We start from the raw sequence: 23,606 nt of genomic DNA, 5'->3' as shown, positions 1-23,606 counted from the left end.
ACAACAACAGGTCTTAACTGAGTTGAACTACATTGACTCAGATGCTCATTCAGCATACCCTTATCTGCAAATTAGTCCTCATGAATTTTCATAAGAAGCAGACCTCACACAGCCTCATATACCAACAACAATGACTCCAAACTCAGACACACCCCGATGGGGTACATGGAAACTTTGCAAGGCATACTACACACAGAATTGAAGGGAATTGGTTTTAGATCCTCAACTCATTACCAAGACTGACCTGTCAGAGTAGACTCTAGAGGCTGGGTTTTCCTTTCCCAGCCTTTCCTTTTCTGACCTGGAACCTGGACAGGGATTTCCACATCTTCTCAAGGAGAAGTTTCTGTTTACCTCCCTAAGGCAAACTGGTTCCTGAACAAGGGAGCAATCCTATCCCTTCTGCCCCCAAAACTTCTTGCTGAAGAACCTGTCCTCTGAAGATGGGCTATGGAGTGACCACTAGTTTCATCTTAAGGGAACTGAACTATCCTGTTTATGAACTGAGCCAAAATACCATATGAGAGAATTAACATCACTATTTTCAGATTTAGCAGGTCAGTGTGATCTCATTTGGATATAGGTCACATAAACAAATGCATCTCTTGTGCCAATTTTATTTTTCTTCCAGAATGGTCATTTCTTGGGAGTTAGTGATTACACATACATTATATTTCTATATAAAATTGTTCATGTGAGACCAAAACACCTGTGTCAATGCTATTGTCTCTAAAAATTAGCCTTGTTAGTTTTGGTTTCACAGGATTAAGAAACCCACAGGCCATACAAAGCTAATTTAAGTAGTTTATTTTCATTCTCCAAGCAACTGATTGATTTTCTATCACTTCCTCCAATTAGGAACTTGAAGCTCTTATCTTAGAATCATTACTCAAATAGAAACATTTATTAAAAAGGTTGTTGTGGGTTTTTTTTTCTTTTGTCTTTTGCCTATTTATCATAAGTAATGGTAGAAATGAACAATTTAAGTAAAAGAAATTGTTCCACTCTTTTCAATTTTTGGTATTTTTTGCAAACTTTCAACTATTTCCCAACAGAAAATGAAGGAATATTAAGTCCCTATAATTCACTTAAGAAACACAGATACATTTAGCTGAAGTTAAGTAATTATTGCCCAGGTTCATAGCACTAACTTCGTATAGAATGAGACAATCAGTCATGGCAAGTGAAAATTGTAGATTACCAATTGAAGGGATCCAATTGGTTGACAGCCACTACTAATTTGCAGTTAGGTCTGAAGTTTGGCCCTATGCAAAAGACAGAGCAGACAATGGCAGCCCAATGAAGCATTGCATCTGGACAAGGTGAGCCCTTGCGTGAAATGGGTGCCAGTGTGCAAGCAGTATGGCCTGCTAGGAAGCTCAAGAGCCCATCCTCTCTCTTACAGGCATCCCTTCACAAGCTGGAAGCATCAACCAGTAGGGAGGGCCTCGGCCAAGAGCAACAACAATCACTTCTCATCCACAGGGAGGGCTGAGGTCTCCAAGGGCTGGATTTGGTGTGGTAAGGTGGCTCTTCTTTGAGTTGTTTTTGTTGTAGGTTTTAATGAAAAGGGTAAGGAAAGACTGAAGAGTCAAGATGTTGGGCTGGGATTACAACAGCTTCTTATCCCTAAACAACATCCATTTCACTAGACTCTCTTCAGTCTGTTGGGAGACACTAGGGCATGTGAATCTGAACTCTGACTCTGCAACTCACTAGCTGAGTGACCCTGCAAAAGTTACATAGCCTCTCTGAGCCTCAGTTTGCTCATATGGAAAATCATTGTAATAACAGCATCCACTCCTGAAGTTGTTATGGAGAATAAATGGAATTATGCACACAAAGCGCTTAGAACAGTGTCTGGCATGATATAAGGAGAAAAGGATAGGATAGCTATTATATTCTTTACCACATATGTCTCTGTGCCCCCATCCTGACCTGGGATGATACATTCCCATGCTCTCTCTTTATCTGAACCTCCTCAGAAACCACAGATTCATGCATTTCCCATCTGGCACAGAATGTTCATGTAGACCTCCCAATCTCCCTGTTACACACTTCTACCTTTTTGCCTACCAACCTTTGTTATCCCTGTTCGTGAGGCTGACAATGTGCTTATTTACACATTCCACAAAGCATTGTTGAGCAGCAGGATGGGCCAAGCATTGGGATAAGCCCAGGGGTGAGCAAAGCAGACAGAACTCCTACTCTTTAGTAATTTAAAGTCTAGCAGGAGACCGAGAACTGTCAACAGCAATAATCATAGTGTCTGGAAATAGTTGCAATGGGAACATACAGGAAGAGCACCTATCTTACTCTTGGGTGGGATGGATGTGGAGTTGAGGGAGTTTTGCTTTGCTTTCCTCCATAACAAATTCTAGCACCCCCCAATCCCAGTTAGTCCTCTCCAGAGTATAAGCCTCTGATTACCAAAGGGATTAGGTGACCAAGTAGGAGATGTGTAGTATCAGTGCATCTCATGTGTCATTGGCAGCACCCACTCAGATACAAAGCATAGGATGTTAATATGGTTGTGTCTGAAGAGTTAATAGTTATTTCTTAGGTACAGACACATACATTTTTAACTTTACTGCTTAGATTTGAGTCCTCAAAGGAATGTCCTGGGAGATCCTATGATTTCTAATATTTAATTTTTTTAATATTAGGCTTTTATTCCAGGATTTCCAGAAATAATATGAGCTAGGGACTTTTTTTTTCCCCAGATAGTCAATATCACCACTTGCTAAATAATAAACTCATCTCCTTTCTATTCATTTTAAATACCAACTCACTCATGCAAAAAAAATTCCATTTTTTATGGATATATTTCCAGGCTCTATGTCCTGGTCCATTTGTCAATGCCACACTTTTCTAATTGCTATAGATCCATAATATGTTTTGATATCTGATAGGGCAAGGTCCCTCTTTGTCCTTTAAATTTTTCTTGGATGTTCTTTGAAATCCATATTATATGTCTTCACAAAGAATGAGTCTGACAGCATGGTACCGGCAAAAAAACAGACACATAGACCAATGGAACAGAATAGAAAGCCTAGATATGGACTCTCAACTCTATGGTCAATCAGTCTTCAACAAAGCAGGAAAAAATATCCAATGGAAGAAAGACAGTCTCTTCAATAAATGGTGCTGGGAAAACTAGACAGCTATATACAGAAGAATGAAACTGGACCATTCTCTTATACCATAGACAAAAATAAACTCAAAGTGGATGAAAAACCTCAATGTGAGACAGGAATCCATCAAAATCCTAGAGGAAAACATAGGCAGTAACCTCTTCGACATCCGCCATAGTAACTACTTTCAAAGCATGTATGTGCCCAAAGGCAAGGGAAACAAAAGCGGAAATGAACTTTTGGGACTTCCTCAAGATAAAAAGCTTCTGCACAACAAAGGAAACAGTCAACGAAACAAAGAGACAACCCACAGAATGGGAGAAGATATTTGCAAATGACACTACAGATAAAGGGCTGATACCCTAGATCTATAAAGAACTTCTCAAACTCAGTGCCCAAAAAACAGATAAAGTCAAAAAATGGGCAGAAGGCATGAGCAGACACTTCTCCAAAGAAGACATACAAATGGCTAACAGACACATGAAAAAGTGTTCATCATCATTAGTGATCAGGGAAATTCAAATCAAAACTACATTGAGATACCACATTACACCAGTTAGAATGGCCAAAATCAACAAGACAGTAAACAACAAGTGTTGGAGAGGATGTGGAAAGTAGGGGAACCCTCTTACACTATTGGTAGGAATGCAAGTTGGTGCAGCCACTTTGAAAAACAGTGTGGAAATTCCTTAAGAAATTAAAAATAGAGCTACCAGTAATTGCACTACTGGGTATTTACCCGAAAGACACAGATATAGTGAAAGGAAGGGCCATATGCACCCCAATGTTCATAGCAGTAATGTCCATAATAGCCAAAATGTGGAAAGGGCCAAGATGCCCTTCAACAGATAAATGGATAAAGAAGATGTGGTCCATATACATAATGGAATATTACTCAGCTATGAGAAAGGATGAATACCCAACTTTTGCATCAACATGGATGGGACTGGACAAGATTATGCCAAGTGAAATAAGTCAACAGAGAAAGTCATTTATCACATGGTTTCACTTATTTGTGGAACATAAGGAATAGCATGAAGGACATTAGGAGAAGGAAGGGGAAAATGAAGGGGGAGAAATCAGAGTGGGAGACGAACCATGAGAGACACTGAACTCCAGGAAACAAACTGAGGATTTTAGAAGGGAGGGGGATAGGGTGATGGATGTGCCTGATGGCTGATATTAAGGAGGGCACAGATTGCATGCACTACTGGGTGTTATACACAAACAATGAATCATGGAACCCTACATCAATAACAAACGATATACTGTATGCTGACTAACATAACACAAAGATAGATAGATAGATAAAAGTTCAACCAAAAAAAAAAAGGAAGAAGCGGAGTCTAAAAGTCTATTGTTGTGCATATTTCTTAATGTCAAACTCTAATTTATGGATTATGCATTGCTTTTCATTATCTTTTATTTCTACTACCATTTTGTGCTTTTCATCTCAGGTTATTTTTGTTTACATAATAAAAATGGAGTAGAGGAAATATTATGGGTTAGTAATCAAGGGACCTAGACTTGAGACCAGACTCTGCCATTTGCTGGCTGTGTGACCTAGTGGACACCATTTACTCTTTCTGAGCCTCAGTTTCTACATTTATAACACAGAAATAATAACTTGTCTCATAAGATATCATGAGGATTCTATAAGGGAAGGCAATAAATATTTTAGCAAAGTTCCTGACATATACTCATAGAGATATTAGAAGCTAGGCGTATGAAAAATGGGCTTTGGTTTTTTTAAATGCTATGTAGTATTCAGAATCATCATTGGAGAAACTCATTTGAATGTTTCATAACTGAATAAAAGCTTGTCCCGGAACTGGGAATCTATAAATCCTTTGGTTTTCAGGCAATGAAAACTTTGATGGCCTCATCTTACGGCATTACTTCTAAGATGTTTGAGCAGTAGACCATATGTCCAAATCTAGGCCTTTTGGCTGCAAGCTGCAAAGAAAACCCCCACATTTCAAACAGTGCATGTGCCAAACTCAAATGGGCTGTGGTCCTACCTTGATGTTGTATGAGATTAAGACAACACACAACACAACGGGTGAACAGGATAAATCATGGGGCAGGAGTCTGCATCCAGGAAAATTACCCTATTAAAGATTATCAGGAAATCCATCATCTTGGTCTGTATATAACTCCATGTACAGCAATGCGGTTGTCAGTTTGTATTTGCTACTGCTCAAGTAGAGGAAAAGGAAAGGCAAAAGTGTGAAGTGTAAGTCCATAAATATCTCTGAAGAGACTACTGCAAATTAACTGAGCAATTGAATCTGACTTCCTTAAATTTAGATCTGAAATATTAGGGGTTCTTCCAGAGCTTTCCTTTCCTTCTATTAGAATGGGGCAGGGCTGGGGGAGAAAAAAACAAAAACAAAAAAAGCTCCACTAAATGTTAGCTCAGTAAAGTTTCACCATTAAAAAGGGATTAAAAGAGGAATCATTATACCCTTCCTAATCAGTGGAGTACACTGGAAAACTGTACCTCAATGGGTCTATTTTTTCCTAAGAAACCAGGCAGTTCTCATTAAATAATCCCACCATATTACACAAACGTCATGATCCCTACTAAGTGTAAAGAAAGCACTTGAAACTGTGGGAAATCATACAGTGCCCAAGATCTAGCCTGCACTCTCCAAGCATCTAAGTCTAAAGGAAGGTACAGATGTGGTGTACACGTGTCACTAGAGGCAGAGGTCCAATGAAGAGAAGAGGACAGGAACAGAATCATCAATTGCCAGGCCACAGTACAGAGGTGGTCAGGAACACTGAGTCAGAGTGGAACTCATTCAGGGTACACCATCAAGCCACCTCTTGCTCCATGCAGAAGTGTGGTAGGCCACCCATGCCCACTGGCCAACAGTGGTGGGGAAGACCTGTCTTCTCTTCTCCTCCAGGGAGCAGGTTAAGTTGTGAGGTTGGAGTGGTCTCTACAGGTCCTAGTAGTCCCCTCCCCTCTTCCTAGCCATTCCTTTTCTTCCTGCCTGCCTCCCTTCCTCTTCTTCCTCCTTCTCTTTCTTGCTCTTTTGCTTCCTTTTTCCCTCCTTCCCTTCTTCCTTCCCCTTCCGCTTCCATTCCTTCCTCCTCCCCTTCCTCCTTCTTGTTCTCTCTTGTCCTGATGTCCATACACACTCTCTCCTCTCTTTCCAACACACCCCACCAATATACCACGCAAGAGAGAGCATCCTCGATATGCATATTTGGGTGGATAGGAGGTTCCCACTGGACTTCCGCATACACTGTCTTACCAATACAGCTCTCACCACGGTCTTACACTAGGGTGGTAGGGATTTCAAGGACCTAGCACAGAATAATACAGCAGATGTGATAACTTTGTTTCTCAGTGGCTAGCAACCTGTGTTTTTCTGCTCCATCGGCAGTAGAGGGGAGCACAAAAGCCCTTACTGGAGAATTTCACAAAGGCTGACCTAACATGAGAGTATGTCTTAGAGGAGCTGAGGTTTGAGCCAGGCTTTGGTCCAGCACAACTTTCTATTTAGGGGAGCACAGATCTCAGGTTAGCCCTGGAAAGCCCCATCTCTTCACTCCCATCTCTGTGGGAGTGGAGCAGCCAGACATTTAAATCTAAGACATCTGCAATTAAATCTAAGACATGCTGCTTGAAATCATTCTCTAAGTTCCTCATCTCTGAGCTCATGTCAGGTTAGAGAACTCAGAAACAGGCCCAGGAGCGTATTTATTCCCAGAATATTTGGGCTGATATTGCCATAATGATAGTTGAAATTATGACAAAATCTGGATATTTCACAAAAAGGTACTTATCACCTGGGTCCATGAGTTCTCGGACACTTCTAAGCCAAATATTTTGAGCATCTGCTTTAAGCATCTTGGGGATGTCTGTGCAAGTCTCCTGCCTCTAGGAAATAGTATTACTTCTTTGGGGTTTATGATCCTGTTTTCGGGACAGTTGGCAAGAGATAGGACTGTCAGCTTTTGTTGACAGCATTTGGCGACTGAAAGTATGCAAGCAGGAAGGGGGCAAGTCTTTCTACCTGCATGCTGCACACTGTGTGTTTTATGTGCTGTCCTTACAAAATCACCATGAGTTAGGCACTGTTAGCATTCGTTCTTTACAGGCCAGGAAAAAAGGGACAGAGAGGGCAAGTAATTTGTGCCTTTAATCACCCGTTCAATGAAAGTAGGGCAAGATGCCAGGTCTATGAGGACAGAGAACTTTGATTTTCTCCCCTGCTATTTCCCAAGAATCTGCACAGTCCCTGGCACATAGTAAGTACTGAGCAAATACTCTGTGCATGAATGACGTGATGAGATGGCAAGAGAAACCCAGCAACCTGGCTCCATTGTCCTCCTCGGAGTTGAAGGGGACCAGAATATGCTACCCCAAAACTTAGCACTTTAGCATGAGGATTATTTTGAACAGAAAATAACTGAGCAAAGGCAGATGTAGAATAAGCTCTCTACTCTGTCCCTTCTGTCTGAAAGTGGGCAATAAATTTCCCTTTGTGGAAGTGTCCCCCTCCCCACCCCTTACCGGGAAGAAGAGACCACTCTTATTCCTGGAAACAGCATCTTTTGAAGCTATACAAATAAATCTTATTGAATTCTTCTCCTCCATTAGGTTTTCCCCCATATATTTGCCCCGCCCCCTAATTTACTGCCCCTAGAGGCCCAAACTCTCTTTCTTTGTTTTGTGGCTTCTCCACAAACAAATGGCTCTTTGTTGAAATGGTGTATTAGCTCTTAGACCTAACTGTTTCTTTAGCTTTTCGCTTCCTTTTCTGTGATCAAACCCCCACCACTGTACACATACAAATGAGAATATTGACATCAAGTAAAATTTGTATGCAATTTAAACTGTAAATCTACTTTTGTCTGTTTAATTTACACAGCCCTGACACTGAACCTCAGAAAGTAGAGGAACAAAGTGTTTTTCTCTTCATGGTGCATAATGTCATTTCTCTCTTCTCCATTCTCCCCTGCCTTTCCCCATCTTCCCCCTGGACCAGTGGTTCTGAAACTTTTGACTGCATTCCGGACGCCAGCCCCGAGTTTGTGATCAGGAGGTCTCAGGTGAGGCCTGAAAATCTTCGTTTCTAATGAGCTTCCTGAGGCTTCTGATGCTGCTGGTCTGAGCAGCGCACTTGGGAGAACCTCTGCCCAATAGCATAAAATTCCTTTTAAACTCCACATTTTTATACAAACATGCCCTCGTTTTCCCACCACAAGAAGGAAAGCTATTCCCATTTGCAATATGGAGGGAATGAGAGATTAACTGAAAATGGCCGCGTTGCCATCGCCACAGAAGCAAACTCCAGCAGCACAAGAAGATGTTGCTAAAGTAATAGGAAAGGCCCATCACTGACAATTAGAAAACCTGGTCTCAAGTCCTAGCTTCCCCTTGCTCTAGCAGCCTGGGCCCAGGCCAGTCAGTGGCCCTGTTTGCCCCTTATTCTCTAACAGGAGCGTGTCGCTAGCCCCTGTCTCTCCTGCGCCCCACAGCTGCTGGGAGAATTCTAGGAGGAGCCGGGGACAGCACTTCACAGACTCTGGAACTCTCCAGGACTGTGGAACCAGTGCCTACTATAAACCAGTCAGCTCGTGAAGTCATAACGTTGGTCTTGAAACTAGAATTAACTCTGGTGGGTGACGGGTGAGTGCAGAAGGAAGCGTGGGCTCTCTTTATATACTGTACAGCTGAAACAAAATGAAACAGCGAGATGTTTCCAAGTAGAACATGGAAATTAAAGCTATATACTTCCAGATGAAATATACTTCATTATCACAGGCCAAACATAAAATAAATAGGGCAGAAATACAGCTATCTGTTCCCATAAAGAACAGGGAGGAAATTTGGGGAACAATTCCTGAGTAACTTTAAATGCCTCTTCTATCTTTTTACTGCAGAGCCAAGAAGGGCAGAAAATTATGACAAACTAATTATTATGATGGATGGGGAGCCAGTCCCTTACGTTAGCTACACTGCTGGAGCAAAGAGCAGCTCCACAGCTCACATACTTGAATAAGCAAGACACTCTAGATGATAATGGGCAATACAGATTAACAACATTATGTTAAAACAGGATAATTATTCTTTTTCATTTCCTAGTTTTTTTCCATGAACCCGGTCCTGCTTCACATTTTTCTGTCTCTTATTTTCAAGGCACTATCTGTGTATATCAGGCAGGCTCCCTCCTGCTAATTAAAGGTGATGCTGTGCTTGCTTTTCCTGTGGTTTCCAACAGCAGGGGTCCAGGGACCAGAGACTGATGAAACCACTGCCAGGAACCGCCCTTTCCAAAGGCAGGACGAGGTCATGGGAGGACCAGGGATACAAAGCAAACAAGCTCTGCAAAAATGAATACGGCTTTTCTTTTCTTTCTTTTTTTCTTAAGTGCTTTTTTAAGAGTTTTAACAATGCCTTCAGCAATCTGGTGTGAGGGTGATGAGCTCAGAATTAAGAAGGGGGCATTCTGTACTTCAGGGGGAGATAGATGCCAGACGGCATCACGTAATTAAGCAGCCGTTCAGCCACACAAAGGAATAAATCCATCCATTCACCTAGGCAGTCAGTCAGCTTGTCATAACCGGTATCTATTAAGTACCTACCATGTGCCAGTCATGGAAGTTCATCTGGGGACACAGTACTGAACGGTACAGACGTGAGCCTGACAATTCGCAAAGGGAAGATAAAAATAGAAGGGCAAAGATGCAGAATGGTTGCAACTTGTAATGAAGTGCCAGGAAGGAAAGAAATAGGGGCTGAGACAGGACTTGACAGAGGAGACTACTTCATGTAGAGCACTCACAGGAAGGCACCTTCGAGGGGGTGGGGGATTCACTGAGACCCAAAGATCTAATCTGAGCCAAGAAGTCCAAGGAAGGGAGGAGAACTATCTAGACAAGAGAGCAGCATTTTCAAGGCAGGAAGGCCTGGAGCGCGGCACACCTAAGACCTGAAGGATGTGAGAGAGGCTGGGGCCGAGTGAACGACGGGGAAGAGGGGCAAGATGTGGCTGCAGAGATACACAGAGACTAGGTTCGGCAAGACCCTGTGGGTCTTTCCAAGTTCAGACGTAGAGTCTGGCACTTCCTCTAGTGTAGCAGAAACCCTGGGAGGGTCTCTTCGCAAGAGTGACGCGAGCTTCCGAGGATGGTCAGAGGGCACGCAGTGGAAGCAGGGAGCCACTAGGAGGCAGTAGTTCTAGGAAGAGAGCACCCGGTGGGGTGGGGGCGTGCTGTGAAAATGAAGGGAGTCCGGGAGACTGAAGGCAGAGTTTGGAAACAGGCTTGGAGACTTGCTGCTGATTTGGGTAGAGGTGGGGGTCATGAAAGAGGAGAACCGAGGACGACCTGGAGGTGGCTGGCCTGAGTGACTAGGTGGATGGCAGCACCTCTCTTACTGAGAGTGGCTAAAGGGAGATTTAGGGGTAAGAAAATCAAGGACTGCTTTTAGAGTCTACGGAAATCCTCCGAAGTCCTCAGCGTTCCAACAGTTTGTGCTGTGTTCACATGGACCCTGGGCCACTCTCACTCCACACGAAACTGTATCCTGAGAAGCTACCTGGAAATGCAGTCTGTTGGCTGATCCTCGGACAGTATCCAACGCCGACTCACGAAGTCCCTCCACCAGCAACCCAGGCAGCTGCGTTTCACGAAGATGTTACCCAGAGTGGTGGCAGAGTGGTTTCAGTTCAAGGGCTTGGTAAAACCAGGGAAACCTACATCCAAAACGCCGGGCCACGTTTTCACTACAGACACTGTATTAATGACAATCGGTAATGTATGTACCTCACTTTTAAGATCACAACATACTTTAAGACACTGCTTCTAAACCTTTAGTATGCATCCAAATTACCCAGGCATTTTGTTAATACAAAGATTCTGATTCTGTAGGTTCAGTAAGAACCTGGAAGTTTGCATTTCTACTAAGCTCCTGAGTGACCCTGAGTGACCAGCCTGCAGAGGACATTTTGAATAGGAGGACTGTCACATACCTTTCTCATGTGACCCTACAACAACCTCCAGAGAAGTTTAATCATCTCTATCATACAGATGAAAAAAATAAGAGAGTTTTAAATTACATCTTCTTTAAACCAGGAAAGTCAATAGGATCTAGGATGTAAACCACAGTTTCCCAGTATGAGTTATAATTAGGAAATCTGTGAGGCTATGCAGGTTTTAATGTTGGTTATTTAACCAAGTTGTGATTTTGGCAAATAGGTAAAAGAAAGAAATATTTAAATCAAATGTGATCAATATATTTGCATGAGGATCAATTCAGGAAAAAGAGGTTTGAGACTAACTATATTTAACGAATAATCTTTGTGTGTGTGTGTGTGTATATAATTTTATTCATATTTAATTGAGGTATAATTTACATACATTAAAGTGCACAGATCTGAAGTATTCAGTTCAGTTTTATTTATTTTTAACTGAGATATCATTTACATACTTTAAAATGCACAGAGCCAAAGTGTAACCACCACCCAAACCAAGATATAGAGCATTTCCATCATTCCAGAAAGTTCTGTCATGTTCCCTTCCAGTCGGTTCCTTGATTTCTATAAACAGTGATAACTTAGGCCTATTCCTGAATTTCACCTAATGGAAATCATACAGTACAAACTCCTTTGTGCCAGCTTCTTTCACTCAACACAACATTTTGAAGTTCATAACCAGCATTATTTTCAAGAAATATATTATCTCTCGCTGTATACTATCTGCAGTTTTCCTTCACCATGATTTTATGATTCTCCCACAATGAAAGTTTTCCCATTTGAGACTAAAATTACAGAAATTACATATCTAGCAACCGTCTGATTGTTTGATTGAAGCGTTTGATTGTACTAATAAAGTTTGGCCAAACTTTACTGCCAAATAAAAACACTTTTTGCTGCTAGTTCATTTTGTCTTTTGTTGACTGACTGTGTGAGTTATTTAATTGTACACTGTGGATTTTCTCATACTGCTCTTAATGCTGAATACGCTAAAACAAGAAATTTCCTCAAGCAAAATGAACGGCAATAGCAGCAACATCTTTAAGACAGAGACGTATCGTTCAGTCTGCTTGTATTCAAACAGGAACTCGTTCCTCAGCCTACCTTTTTTTATTCTCGGCAACAGCCCTAGCAAAGGTAGAAATTTTGCTGAGGAACAACATATGCACCCACATGCACATCCACACAGCTTAAGTCAAAGATCCAGCCTCCTTGGGGCGCCTGGGTGGCTCAGTGGGTTGGGCCTCTGCCTTCGGCTCAGGTCATGGTCCCAGGGTCCTGAGATCAAGCCCTGCATCGGGCTCTCTGCTCAGCAGGGAGCCTGTTTCCCCCTCTTTCTCTGCATCCCTATCTGCCTACTTGTGATCTCTCTCTGTCAAATAAAAAAAATTTAAAAATAATAAATAAATATATAAATAAAAAAGATCCAGCCTCCTGTCACTAACCCAGAGAACAGATACGCCTGGGTCAGCCATAATTGGCCATGGATGATGAGTCAGTTCAGACCATAGGGCCCTGGTGGTAGGGGTCAATTAGTTGGGTTTTCCTAGCACCCTAGTTTCTGCATCTCTGCGATGTGGAAGTTCCAGAAACCAGACTATATACCATGCCCTAAGGCTGTGACTGAAATAAACTCTAAAGCCTCGCTCAGCTGTCAGTTCCATCACACACACACTCACACAAGAGTGCTTGGTGTGTAGAGAGCAACAGCAGAACGCCCTCCACGTGGCTCCTCCCACTCACTGAAACAACGCTTGACTTCCATCCTGCTGACCCGCAGCCCCCTTGTCGGGGTTCATCACTTTGCCAACAGAGTTTGGGAGGAATTTGTGTTTTGGCAGGAGTTTGTTTTCATTTCAGTTTTTATTTTTTGTCTCTAAGAATAGGTGGTAAAATTATATTTCCCTATTTACCATGTAAGGTTGGGGATAAACTGCTGTCATGACTAGTTCTATAATATTGAAGAATTTTAGAGAGTAGCAAATTTTAAATTGTCTCTTTGTAATTGGAAAGCTTGCCCTGTGAGCCACACAATGGCATGTCCAAGAGAATAAACATTCTCTCCTACTCATCTTTGTATTCCCAACACCTAGCCAAGGGCTGGGCATAGCACAATACCCAATAAATATTTGTGGAATCAGTGGCATTTTGTTAATCTAAAATAAAGTGAAATAGCACAGATGTTTGAAAGGAGCAGTAAAGCAAATATTCCTTTCACTGACAAAGGACAGAATAGTTATGGAAGAAGTAGGAAGACAACAAAAATATACTTTGGAAAAAAATATATACCATGAAAATTTCTTTGAAGTGATCCTAATGTTTTGAACAACAAAAAAAAAAAAATCAAGCTATAATTTTTATACTTTTTACCCAGTTTCAAATTTAAGTGTTCAGAGCACATGATTTTACTCTAGATAATTACTGAGTGACAATCACATACAGATATATTCAGTAGCATTTAATCGAAAATGGCTCCCATAGGCATTCACTAATATATCAGAATCACACTTAAGTATTAGATTTTTAATCAAGAAATGATCACCCTTCTCATGAATACTGATTCTGATGGCACAAATTGTCAAAGATGTGAAGAAATACTATTTTGAATGGTAAGTTGGATTTCTCATTAAAAAATTGATACTTTTGTCTGCCATATTTTTATTAACTTTGCTTGATTTGGTCCTCTGTTTTCTTCCAGAATCATTGCACCAACTGAGGTGGCAAAGTGGCAGAGAAATGAGAAGAGGAGAAGCACAGAGCCTCCTTTCTGTTTCTCCAACACAGGAAGCAAGTCCTCACACTCTAAGCATTTCCTTTTCTCTCTCCTGAAATGCCCTGTCCCCAGCTCTTGGTGGTACCAGCTCATTCTCATCCTTCAGGTTTTTGCTCCAATATTCTCTCTAGAGAGACCCTCCCCAACTCAGTCCACAGCGGCTGCCTTAGCGGCTTTCCGCCTCATCACCTTCAACTCTGTAGTCATGCTGTTATCTGTTGGCTCATTAATTTTCTCCCTCATTAGAACGGAGGTTCTGTGAGGATCGGCATTATATCTGTCTTGTTCACCATTGCAGCCCCAGAACCTAGCCCAGTGCTAGGCATATGGTGGGCACGCAATAAATATTTGAAGAAGGAATGAATAAATACATGAACCCACCACCTCTATTTACAGAGCACTTTAACTGGACACAACTTGGGGATCTGCCTAAGGCTATGTCTAAACTCAGCCTCCCAGTGCTTGATGGATGCAGGAGACAATTAGTCATGTTCTTTCAGGTTCATCAGCTATTTCTTGGCATTCCTTTGGTAACAGGACAATTATGCAGTAGAGAACTGCTCGGATGACATAGGTTTGGTTTAGGTGAGAAACTGGGATGGGAATCAAAGGCTGCTTCTCTGTTGTCGCTGGAAGAGTTCATGTAAGGTATTGTGCCATAATTCATAGCAAATGCTGAGAGTCTGTGGTCAACCCTGTGGACATCTCAGAGCCAAACCAGGAGACATGCTCACAAGAGGTTAAAGTGAGGTCACTGTGACAGTAGTCTTTTATTCAATTGCCTACAACATCTAGCAGCATTCATAATAGTTTTTTTTAACTTACATTAGTTCTCAGAGTCATTCATGCTCACTGTATACAACTGAAAAAAATACATATGTACCAGAGCATTCAGATACCAAAGAAGATCATTATACCACGTTTCGTAGTATAGAATGGCTTTGCAATATGGCTATCTAAATTCCAAAAACAGCTTAGCCACTTACTGATTTTGTGACTAAGACAGATTGCAAATGGCCACAAATGATTCCCATCTGTATACACATGCCTTCTTGCAAAGGGACCATGCCACCCTTTCGATCAAGAGGTGGAATTTATTTCTCCCCACCTTGAATCAAGATTTGGCCTGATATGGCTGCTTTTGGTCAATAAACTAACAAACATAACACTAGCAGGGGCTTGAAAAATGCTTGGGTATTGGAGTTCTGCCTCTCTTGGACTGCCTCATCACCCTGTGAACAAGCCTTGGTTAGCCTCCTGGAGGATGAGTAACCACACAGAGAGAGGCCCAGCTGTCCCACTGTCCTGGTGAAGGCTGAGAGATGGGGGTGAGGTCATCCTTGACCATGCAGCCCAAGCTATGTCATCCCAGTCCAGAAGAATTTTAGTTGAGACACAGAATTATGGTAAATACTAAATGATCATTTGTTTGTTTGTTTTAAATACTATATGTTGTTCGCATAAGGTAACTGATATGATGATTTTGAGCAAACTGCTTAATCTCTTAAGCCTTTTTCCTAATCTGTAGAATAAAAGTAATAATAGTATATTTTCCATACGCCTTGCTTCAAGCAGAAAGTGAAACAATTTAGCAACATGCTTGGCACATTGTAGGTGCTGTTTACATTCAATTGATTTCTTCTAGGCTTCTTAGAAGATTATTTTCATTCACATGACATTAGTCCAGCTAATCTTTATCTGTAACATAAAACTACTGCCTTGTTTTTTATTATTTATGCTGTTTCCAGCTTTTCAACTTTAACCCCATCAGAATCTCACAGAAGCACCCCTGTGCCACACTGAAATGGAAGGTGGCTTTTCCAGAGCATTTGGGAACTTCCATGAAACTACTTCAAGGAGAAATAAGAGGGACTCTTCTTGTGGAACAAAAAGAAAAATTTTAATTTATCCAATATGATGGTCTGTTTTAAGCACTCAAGCTGGAGAAGGCAGGGGGATCCCCAGGGCCTGAAAGCTTTGCTCTGGGAAGATCTGTGCTTGGTAACTGCATAGCAAAAAGTCCTTCGTTCCTCCAAATCACATGTATTTGTTCTGAGATTTAAAAACTCCTGCTAGTGATTGGCTCATGGCAAGTCTAGATTGAAGAGGCTGTTTCCCAAATTACTAGAGACAGCTCTGCAGACTACTGAAAAGCTCCTCCCTGGGATGAGGTCCTCCTCATTCCCCCAAACAGACTCTAACATGTAGCAGCTGTCAGAAGGTTTGCAGAACGCTGCTGGTCAGCAGGGCAGAGGCTTCTGAAAGGCTGGGGCTAAAGGTCATGGCCACAGCATGCCAGCACGTTAACTTCCACGGTGATTCTAGTGATCCACATTTTCAGGTGTCCTGACGGAAGACTACTTAGTCTGGTGTAGGATGTAGTCTTAGAAAATTCCAGAAGGTGCACGTGGGCCCTGCAGTCTCAAAAAAGTGCTTCCTGAGGTTTGAAGCAGCAGGAAACAAGCAGCTGCTGTCCAGAAAAGAAAAGGTCCAGATCCCCATAAGGAAGGGAAAACTGTGAGCTTCATGACAAAGACTAAAAGAACTGGAGATGATTTCTGGTGTGTGTCTCTACCCTTTAGATTACAGGTAATAGGGATGATGATACAGAAACAGACATTCTGTGCATTCATGAATTGGTAAGCCAGTTCTCACCATGGTCTTTGCTAAATCATTTTAGCTTCTACTTCTTAGCAACTGGTTATGCATTCCTGCCATGCTATCTGCTCTGACCTACTTTCCTTACTTTGTGAGGGGGGAAAATCTCCGCAGGAACTACACTCAATCAATATCCAAGTTTCAACTAATTATCAAGTCAGCTGAACCACAGTTTCTGCCTCCAATTTTTATGCATTCAAGAAAAATATAGCCTCTTGTTCTTTGAATTTATATCTTGTTGTCGTTCTATATAATTTGTGGAGTTTTGTTGGTAAATCCAGTACAATGGAAAGAGATGACACGGATTTACTCAGCAAACTGCTTTTCTTAGAGAGTTCTCTACAGAGAGGAGCTCCTCCAAAAATACTGGCAATGCTTGCCTCATTCAGTGGCACGCTGCTACTGTCAATCATAACGCATCTACATGGCTACTCACTCGGGCAACAGACACACATGCTGAATGTTTGCCTTAATATATTTATTTTATTTGAAAATTATTCCCTGTCTTTTTTCAAAAAAAAAAATCTGTGGCAGCATACACTGAGAGATATATAAGATAATGAAATAAAAAAGCAATAGAGAGGGGATTCAAAAAACCTATACTGAGAGTGGGAATATAAATATATATAAATATATATAAATATATGTAAATATATATAAATATTACAACTACATGGGTTAATAGAGGGGGATAAGCATTATCTTTATCTCTGACAATACAGAAAGCATTGTGATCTGTTGGAACAGTCAACAGAGTGTGGATCCCAGAAACTTCATGGAATGGGAGAATTCAGGCAAGTTACCAACTCTTCCTGAAATCCAGTTCTTTCTACCCTGAGCCTTATAATAGACATGCCATGGAATTGTTGTGAGTAGTAAATAATAACACATACGTAATAAAAAAAATAAACACATGGGTATTAACTGTGAATCAGGCACTATGCTAGCACTTTCCATGTATTACTTTAATTCTGACAAGGATTCTGTGACCCTTGACTAGTATTCCAGTTTTACTAATTTGAAAATTTGAGGTCCAGAAAGGTAACAAGGTGCATAAGGTCACAAACCAGTGGTGGGTAGCCAATATTCAAAGCTGAGGGACTGGATCTAGAATCCATACTCTTAACCCCTCTGTGATGCTGTCTCTCAGTGACTGAAATGAGTGCATCAGAATAAAAAGGGAATGGTATTCCCATTACTCTCATCAGTTTCCTGGCAGCCAAAGCAAAGAAGGAAATAGTTTATATATAATAAATATATAACACATACATGATAATAAATACACATAAAATAAAATCAACTATCTTTAGGAAAGACCCCACTTCCCCTACTGAGGTGCCTGGGTCTTGAGTCAGCCTCCAGCCCTGACCTAGCAAAGACAGGTCTTCAGGCAGAGGGTAGGTGATGGTGCCACTGGTGATCTGAACCAGTAAGTTCCACAGGAGATTCTTGGGGATGCTAAAGACTGTTGAGCACTGAGATCAGCCCTTTGCCACACTTGGTTGTGGTGGTGAGCTAGAGTGCAGGTGGGCTAATCTACACACGAATCTTCACTTCCTGAAAACAATCCTCAACTTCACTCCACAGCACTACCCACAAGATGCCCATTATCCATTCTGGCTACTTGTCAAGCACTGCTTCAACAAAACTCTACCACGGTTCAAGCTATATCAGGACATCCGATGAGGGAATTGGGGGGAAGTGTACTTGACAATTTCTACCATGCATTTACTCAAGAAATGCCTTCACCAGCAAGGGGATAAAATTCAGCTGCACAATGCCTGAAGTCATCGGGATTCAAGGCCAAGGGAGTAGTCCGGAGATAGCTATAACATCCAGATGATAGAGTGAAGCATCGTTTATTCTGGAGCAGAGGTCTGTATTATGCACTTGAGGGTTTTCTGAAGTACTGAAGGTAAGAGCAATTAATTTGTCCACTCTTTCCAAAATTTACAAAATCTTGGCTTTCAGCATATCTGTGTCCAAAGGATTAGAGCTGAAAGAAACTGAGTCAGCTCTTTCTCTTAGTAAATGATTCAAGGGAGAGGAGAACAGCTGCACTTTATGCTATTCTGGACACACAGTCACCAGTAACACTGCTAAAAAGCACGCTTCTTTTTTTTCAAGGTTTATTTATTTACAAGCGTGAGAGAGGCAGAGGAAGAAGGAGAGAGACTCTGAAGCAGATTCCGTGCTGAGTGCAGAGCCCAAAGCAGAGCTCAATCTCACAGCCCTGAGGTCACAACCTGAGCTGCAACCAAGAGTCAGAGGCTTACCCGACTGCACCACCCAGGCATCCCTAAACAGGGACTTTATAAGTATTTTTAGTTCAAAGCGAGAACCAACCCTTATTTTCATCTCCCACAACACACACACACACACTCTCTCTCTCTCACTCACACACACACTCACACTCATACACATACATACTGATTAGTGTGGTCAATGTAAACTTTAAAATATTAAGAGAGCACAGGGAATTTAAAAGTTGTTGCACATTTTTAATTTATAGCAAAAAAATGTTATTTTTTATGAGTCACCCATTAAGATCTGCTTTGTCCTCTAAATGGGAGTTTAGCTAAACCTAACACAGAGGTTGGTCCATTGAACACTTAGTAAATCTTTAGTGAAAAAGCCAAAGGGTAGATATCACTTATTAGGCAAAACCCTAATATTTTAAGTAAAAGACAAATTGAGAAATTCCTATAATGTCTAGGAAGAGGATGCTGGCTATTTGTGTGGTAAAAAAGTAATTTGGTCTAAATGATTTCCCCTAGTTATGCTGGGCATAGAGTTATATTTGAGCGATAACTATGTAAATGCTAAAACTTAAAAGTGGAAAATGAAAGAAAATGCCTTCACCATAAAAAATCACTGACAGACTTGAAAATCAAAACACACTGGAAAATTGGCAAAAAAAGAAAAAAATCCTCTAACACTAAATTCTCAAATCATATCATTTAAATGTTAAGATGGGACTATTTTGTGTTTTTCAATAGTTTAATTTGCTTCTGTGACTCTTCTTTCCTTCTGCTATCTCTGTCTTTTCTCTCCATTCTACCCCATTATGTGACATTTAAAGGGAGTGAAAATAAAAGTTTACATCAAAACTGTGTGAGGCACAACCACAAGGGAAATTTTGATTGCACCACATAACAAAATTGTCTCATACTGTCTTTATACTTAGTCACATCCATTCATTCAATGAATATACTTAGTGGATATCTCAACAAGTTTACTGAGCATCCACCAAGTGTCAGGCACCGTGCTAGACACTAGAAGTAGAACAGAAAACTTTTCCCCCACTAGATTATGGAGGTCATAGTGTAATTAGGTAGATAGACATTAAATGATCATATAATTAATTAATTAATTGAGACTGTGATTGGGACCATGAAGTCAAATATAGATTGGCTGCTGTAAATAATAATGCCATTTGAACAAAGGAGTATGGATTCGATTCAAGAGGTATGGACGCTCACTGGAAGGGTTTTCATCTGGAAGTCATGTGATCAGATCTACTTTTATAAAATGTCACCTGGGCCACACTGAGGAGAAAAGTTTTAAGTGAGGCATGGGTAGATGCTGAGTGACAATGAAGAGTCCACTGCAGTGTTATCACCTAACAAATACCATATTCCTGGGGATGGGTGATTGTGGTACCGTCTAGAGTGACCATTAGAGATGGTGAGGGTAAAGTAACAATGACAGTAATAACTAAGGCTGCCATTTCCTGTGCCATTCTCTGTGCCTGAGCATTTACAATGACTGACTCATCTAATCTTCATACTCCTATAAATGAGATACTATTATCACCCCAGTTTTAGTATCAAGAAATTTGGGGCAGGGCACCTGGGTGGCTCAGTTGGTTAAGCATCTACCTTCAACAGGTCATGATCCCCGGGTCCTGGGATCGAGTCCCACATCAGGCTCCCTGCTCAGCTGCGGTCTGCTTCTCCCTCTCCTTCTGTTGCTCCCCCTGCTTGTGCTCTCTCACTCTCTCTCTGTCAAGTAAATAAATAAAAATCTTTAAAAAAGAAAATGGGAGCCAGAAAGAGGTTTAGTAAGCTATCTATGGTCACACACCTAGCACCTAACAGCAACAAGAACTCAGGGAGTCAGTCCCCAGAGTTCAAGCTCTTAACCATCTAAAAGCTAGCTAAATTGCATTAGATCTTTTTCTGAATGCTCACAGCTAGCTGGTTTTCCATGGTGCTGGCAATGTACTCATTTCCTGCCCAGTCCTTCCACTGCTATTCAACAGGTTAAATACCTTCTCCTGGGTCAGTTCAAGAGAGCAACTTTAGTGGGAATTCTCTCTGCCTCGTTCTTTATTTCCTATGCTCTTCCTACTTTCTCAAACAAACGAGTCTTGAAATTGCATGCATTGACCTATTCTGAAAATTGGCCTTGGAATTTCTTCATATGAAATTCTTTTCTGCACAAACCACGGGTCATGGAACAGAGCTCAGTTGTGAATTCTGATGCCTCCATTTGAAAAGATCTGTTAATGCTGAGAATAAATATGACTCATAAATCTTGAGCAGAGGATATGGGCTGAAGAAAATTGTTAATTTATAGGGTCACTTCACTATGGGAGCTTGAAGAGAAATGTCAGCTTAAAAGTTGTGACTCTAGGGGCACCTGGGTGGCTCAGTCGGTTGAGTTTCTAGGTCTTGGGCTCAGGTCATGATTCCAGGGTTCTGGGATCAAGCCCTGAGTCAGGCTTCCTCCTCAGCCTGGAGCCTGCTTCTCCCTCTCCCTTTTTCCCTCTTCCCCAGCCCTCCCCAACCCCCACTAGTGCTCACGCTCGCTCGCTCTCCCCCAAATAAATAAAATTTCTTAAAAAAAAAAAAGTGTGACTCTCTTACTGAATTTACCGCTTTAGACTGTGTCCCATTTGAATGGACTTGATGGACCTAGGGCTGCGCTGACTGTGAGTCAGGTCAGATGTTTGCAGATCCAGGTGGGCAAGGAGACTCACAGGACCTGCCAGGTACCTGTAACAAGGCTCCTGATGGGGTTAGAGGGCAATGTGTCAGAGAGGCCTCCTGGTCAGCGGGGAAGGGGAGAGAAGGGAGAGAAAACTAGAAGTGTCAGGCATTCGGGGATAGATATCCAGATTCACTTCCTGAAAGGAGGGTAGGGGAAGGAAAATGGTTCACAGCTGAGCTGAAACTCAATCTTGAAGAAGAGAGTGTTCCAGATAAAATTTCATGGTAGAATTGAGACACAAGAGTGAAATAAGCCCTGAGCAGCTGAAGCAGAGACTGAAGCTTGGTTACACTCACCATGCTGGTTCATGCACGCAGTCAGCAAGTTCATATGCCAGGAAAAAAAGGTTTAAAGATTCAAAAATGAGCCAAGGCACCATTCTGCCTTGGAGGAGCTCATCAGGCTAAGTGGAGGAGTGGCTCCTTTTTGGGAATCCAGGCACATGAATAGGGCTGAACTAATGTTAAAACAGGTTAGAGTCAGCATTACCTTTCAGCCCTTCTACGGTAAGATTACCCTAGTTAAGTTGACCTCGCTTAGGTTCTAGATTTCAAACATTTCCCAGCTTTTCTGGACAATGCCTGTTACTATGAAATGAAGTCAGACCAGAAGCCCAAAGCCATTCTTTCTATACAGAGAACCCTATCTCTTCAGAGGGACCATGATTCTTGCTGCCTCCTTGTTCTTGATCATTGAAGTGACCCTATCTCAAATTCAACTCCTCTGAGCCTGTTTATACCTCTGGTTCCTGCTTTGCTGAGGGTCCCAGACTTGATAAAGAGGCTATGTTATGCTTTTCCTCTAAGATGGTTTTCCTTCTTGAAACCCTGGCTCCCAAAGTCCATTGGTCTCACCTTCCCTTCCCTTCCACCTGGCTCTGGAACTAACTAATGGGCGTTTTCCCCACTTCACCCGACCCCAGTTCTCTGCAGCATCCCAACTGATCTACTGAAATCACTAGCAGAGCTAAGAATGCTCAGTGTTCCAGAGCAGAGAAGTAAGACTGCTGCATCACTGGAGAAATTTCTTAGGGTCCACAGAATAGCCATCTTAAGATATTAGAGCTAGAAGGAACTCTCTGGCCCAATATCCTGAAGCCCAAGGTGGAGGGAGAACAAGAGGAAGAATGAGTCTAGAATTCACCTCCTAGGCCTCACCCCAATGCCATGTTGTCTCTGTAAATGAAACTACTTGGTAGAAATTCTGACAATGCCAACAATGAACCTCTTGTTTAGGGGTCATGTTACACTCCCTACTTTCATTCTTGCCCCTCCCTTGCCAAGTTCACTTTCCACCCGAAAACCAGTGATTTTAAAAGATAAATTAGATATGGAGGACATAGGGAGATGGAGAGGAGAAGGGAGTTGAGGGAAATTGGAAGGGGAGATGAACCATGAGAGACTATGGACTCTGAAAAACAATCTGAGGGTTTTGAAGGTGAGGGGGAGGTTGGGGGAGCCAGGTGGTGGGTATTATGGAGGGCACGTATTGCATGGAGCACTGGGTGTGGTGCATAAACAATGAATTCTGTTACACTGAAAAGAAATTTTAAAAAAGAAGAACAAAAAAAATAAAAGATAAATTAGGTCACAAGTCAATCACCTGCTCAAAACTCCCAGTGAGATTCCATAACACTCAAAATAAAACGCAGACCCTTTACCCTGGGTCTACCTGGGCGGGCACCCACTTATCTTTCTAACAATATCTCCTGCCACTGCTCCTTCTCACTGTGCTGTACTAGCTTTTTCTCTAGTTCTCAATTACACCACGCCGATCCCCACCTCAGTTCTGGGAACACTCGTGTCCATAGGGCTGGTTTTTCTCACCATAGGGCTTAACTGTCATCTCCTCTGTAGCCTCCTCCCCACACCACCACTCCATTCCGCATTACTAGCTTTATTTTACCACAGAACTCTGCCTGGCTGAGATGATTTTATACATTAGGTCTTTGTCCTCCTCTCCTACCTAGTGTGCCCCATGAGGGCAGGAATGAGTTCTCATTTAGTTCTCATATCCCAACATCTAGAACAATACCTAGCATAGTGGGTA

This window comes from Lontra canadensis, unplaced genomic scaffold (genome assembly GCF_010015895.1).
Source record: "Lontra canadensis isolate GAN:19392208 unplaced genomic scaffold, GSC_riverotter_1.0 scaffold35, whole genome shotgun sequence".
Taxonomy (NCBI): domain Eukaryota; kingdom Metazoa; phylum Chordata; class Mammalia; order Carnivora; family Mustelidae; genus Lontra; species Lontra canadensis.
Note: the sequence above shows the minus strand (reverse complement) of the source record.